Raw genomic sequence first — 4,993 nt, 5'->3', positions numbered from 1 at the left:
CTTTTTGGAGTTTCCGGTGCTGGAATCTGGTGGAAGAATTTGTGGTGAAATCTTGATTTGTGTTATTTAAACTAATTCTTTGATTGTATATATGGATTTAGCACCCTGAAAAAACCCTAGGGCACTTCTATTGTGCAGGTTTACCCATCAAACTTGTGATTTCAAAGAATTCTTGCCAGATTTTAGAGAAAATAGACTAGAAAAATCCACGGAAAAAAATTTCAAAAAGCCGCACTAAAGACAACTCCTAAAATAAGGACCAAGTTATGAGAAATAGATTTTTTTGAGCACCCTATTGTTGGATGAATATCCTAATGATAATTTTCATTTTCAATGACTATTGAGATTTGTGGTGAGTGTTGAGAAATCTAGGGCATCAATAGGTAGTTGATTTCTCTACTTATGATAATTGCTTGTGATAGTCTTTTTCTTCTTCTTGATTATGATCTTCTCTTCTTGAGTTATTATTGTGTTCTTTTCATCAAGACAATTACCAATTCATGAAAAATAAAGAGACAAGAGACACAATATATAGGTTGTTATCCAGGGACAAAACCTCTCACTCTTTAAGAGGAAAAGCCAAACAAATTCTTCTTATAGAACCTTAAATTGACGAGTACCAATACCATGACAAAGACCCTTGACACTAGAGCCCTTCCAAGACCAAGTCACTATCCTCCTCTTCACCCTTAGATAAATGTTGCCTTCTTCACACTCTTCTCAACTTCCTATAGAATTTCGACCTCTTCTTGTAGGTCTGCAGTCCCTCTTCTTGAAAACATAAACCCTAGATCTGTTTTGGCTTCTCAAATAGTCTCCTCCTTGAGAGAGACTCTTCTCTTTCTAACTCAGCTTCCTTTAGCGAAGACTTCACCCAAACAAGATCACCTTTTTGTGACTGCAATCTTTTGACCTCCTCTTGACAGCTTCAGATATGCAACCTTCGCACATGTGAGGGTAAACTTAGCCCAAAATAGTCCACCAATGATGTTACTTCCTTCGTTATCCTTCCTTCTTCCTTTACTGACTTTAGGGCTCCTTCTAAGATGATTTGCGCACTTGAGATAGAGACTTGCTTCACCGAATTGATGTCCTCCAAATGAGGCCAAGAACTGCTATATATAGTGGTTGGTTCATGATTGTTTAGGCCGACATGATCCCTTGGAGTAGGTCGACTTTATCTTCTAGATTTATCCTTTAATTGTAGGCCGACTTGAGAGAAGACAAGTAGCATGGTCTTGGAAGGTGACTTTACAAAACAAATTTCACATTTTACAATGTGTAACATGCCTTCATTACATGACAATGACTCTTTGGACCTTTTTTACTAGATGACCAAATCCCTAAAGGCTCACAATGGGAGCCTTAACTAAAAATAAAACTTCTTGCTCATGAAACCCATGATGCAAGCATTACAATTATTTTATTTGTCTTCTTTCCATCTTTTACATAAAATCACAATTGCATGTCATTATGAAGACTGAACTTAGTTACACTTTTCAACACTCCCTCTTAACTAGGGAGGTATTGATAATGGTACTTGGTCATTCTCAATTTGAAGAATTTCGCATAAAGAGAATTAGATTTGTAACCCATCTGTATATAAACATATCAACCAACATTGTCACATAGCAAGGCCTTGACTAACAACTCTATCTCTGCACAAGATCTGAGCTCAATGCCGACAAGACCAATGATTTATAGACACTCTCATCATTGTCTCTCCCAGAACATACCCCACCCAGGTTCTTAGTGTGTAGTCCATCAAGACTATTCTTATATTGGATTCCCAGTCCTCAAAGAATATCGATCCTCTACGACTACTCTTATCTTGGATGTCCTATCTCATCCTCAAAGAGCATCAGATGCCAAATGATTACCCAATCCTCCATTTTATCTTCCCAAGTGAAGACCAGAATGATATGTCCATCTCTCCCTCTCAATTAGGGAGGACATATCTATTCCAATAAAGGAATGTACTCATTCATACAAAAGGAATGTACCTAAGATCCATCTTGGCTTAGGAATTTCCAAGTTTCTTCCAAGTAAGGAACTTGTTTCCAAGCTCCCTCTTAATTAGGGACCTACAACAGCTCTTGAGGTGGAGATGAAAAGACAACCAACTGCTTGAAGAACTCCTTCCTTCGATGTCATGAATTTCTTCTTTGTGACAAAGTCTTCATATTTTGGGACTTCTTCATAGGGCACATACCATCCATCACTTTCATCCATGAGTCAGTGATGCCATCATTTCTTTCATCAGAAAGCAATCCATCAGTCTACATCTGGCCTTGCTTCATGTCATGTTTCCTTCTTCATACTATCTTCTTTGGAAGGATCTTACATCCTTCTACATGGTCTACTGGGAAGACATCCACCATTCTTCCTTTGGAAGTCCTGCATAAGCCCATGCAAATATTGTTCAAAAATAAGAAATGAACACTTAGATCAAAATTACGTTTGTGTTGGTCTTTCATCATGACATCTTCCTATAGGAATCAGTATCCCTCATACATGTTGACACATCTCCTAAAGATGTGTATTATCAACGGTCTCCATCTTTTCCAGACTTCCATTAGAGTCTTCATATCTTTCTGGGAGATGTCATAGTCAAATCTTCCTAGTTTTTTGGATGTTGACTTCCTTTACCATTGTTGCATATTCTACGATCTCTTCCTTCCTTTCTTCAGACATTTAATTCCAAGGAGCTTCCATTCAGAGTTCCTCAATTGTAGTCAACCACCTCATACTCAATATGAGAACATATTATGTTCATTTCATCTGGAGAATATGTGACCCATGCATTTTAGGGAGGAGATCATTTCTTTTGATCGTGCTCTTAAGATAGAGCAATGATCCATGTTACCTGCAACCATATGACATGAATTCCATAATATCAAATGTAAGCATACATACATCATATTTTCTTTGGGTCATCTATATTTCGTACAACAACTTCCTTTGAATGAAGGAGCTTCATTCCCTTGATCTTCTTTATTGTTATGTCATCATACCATCATCCCATGAATTCCACAAGTTTGGAATTCTCAATGAAAAACTTCCTTCCCCTCATGATCAACGAACCTTACAATGAAGATTGCATCAGAGAATCTTAATGAGCTTGCATATTCTATCCTGCAGATGTCACCTTTTGGCTGATGTATGATGAGCCTTGTCCTAGGTGACATTTTCCTTTTTCCATAAGTATCACTTGAGCTTTCAATGAGGTTTCCAAGAACTATATCCTAAACAATTTACTACCATAGATTTTGTTCCAAATATCCTTCATGTTTCCTATTTCACGAGCTCTTCTAATGCTTCTACCATGATGCCTTTTTCTAATATGATGCATCCTATATTATTTACAATGTGTAGTGCCCCGCTCTAGTTGACTGATAGTGATATGCCATTAACATTTATTTAGCCCTAAGGCCCACACATTATTCTTTGAGGACCTCAGGTTGAGGATCCGGGCACATGACTCTATTATTAGTGGTTGAGATATTAGTGGTTGTGATGTTTATGTATGTTCTCCATTTATATTATGATGAAGATAGCAGTAATGGTTATGCATGTTCTCTATTGATATTATGATGATTGTAGCATAAATGGTTATGTTTGGTCTATATTGAATTTATGATGATGATGACAGTAAAGGATATATATGTTTCCATTGATGCTATGATGATGGTAGCCATGATGGATGTGTCCCCTATGTTACCTACTTGCATTAGTTCTAGTTCACAATGAACAATGATACGAATGACTAGGTGATGTTGATGATGTTATTATGACAATGAATAACAACGAGAAACCTTGTTACTGATTATTACTAAGTATGGCAGGAAACCACCAGAGGCACTTTCATATGACGAGTTGACGACACCTGGTTTGATGAAAATTTATATTGTGTCTATGAAATTCTAAGTCAATTTTGAAACCTGCTATATATGTTTATCTATATTTCTAATGATATGTTAGTGGTTGCAGGCACAGATTAGTTGCTTGGCCAAATGACTCACATATGGGTGATGGGGTTGCACAATAGGATGGAACTGCATAGGAGTGGTGGGACAATGTCCCTGATCTCACCCACTAGCACTCTCGCCGTGACTTGGGCTAGAAAGGTTGAAACACCTTCACCTTGAAGATCACAATGTCATGAGGGCAGGTCCCAAAGTTGGGTCGCTCATGAGGATTTTACTAGGGGGCGCGCATCAAGGAGGATTCCTTGATCCCAAACACCATTAGTCTCACTATAGCAGGAAACATAAGAGATGATAATGGTCTTTGTCGTTGCACCTATACTTTCCCCTCGTAGCCACTGAATGCTTGAAGGGAAAGTGGCGTGGCACCCTTGGAACTTCAAGGAAATTTATTGAAGGGCACGACCAACTTGGCACCCTTGGCATCACAAATAAACTATTAGGCATGACACCCTTGGAACTTCAAGGGAAGTTCTTGAAGGGCACGACCAAACTTGGCACTTTTGGAATCATTAAAAATAAATAAATTAATAAATATAAGAAAGATATGAAAACTAGGTAAATTCACATAAAGGGTAAATGATGTTAGAAACCGAGGTAATTAAATCAAGAATAAAACTTGGGTTAAGAGGATCATAGGAAGAAATACAATATTTTACCTTAAAAACTCTACCCTTCCCATGTTGGAAAATATTCAGTAGATAATGTAATTTAATTAGGTAAAAAGGGGAAAGAGGGACATAAATGTAAGGATAAATATTAATCATAAAATAGTTAAACCTAATTAAGAGAAGAGGATGGTGAATCAAAATAAGATTTATAAATTAAATTTTAGAGAAATTTAGAGAACCTCCATGTGGCAACAACCAACATAATAATATCCATCTAAGAGATAACTTGAGTTAAATTAGGGAGTAGATAGGGGATCAAATATTGACTTATCAATTGACTTTAGTAATGAACACAAATTAAGGAGTAAAAGGGGGATCAAGAAACAACTAGGAGAA

This window comes from Pinus tabuliformis, chromosome 8, assembly GCF_031772625.1.
Source record: "Pinus tabuliformis cultivar Carrire ecotype Pingquan chromosome 8, CPIR1, whole genome shotgun sequence".
Classification (NCBI taxonomy): Eukaryota; Viridiplantae; Streptophyta; class Pinopsida; order Pinales; family Pinaceae; genus Pinus; species Pinus tabuliformis.
Note: the sequence above shows the minus strand (reverse complement) of the source record.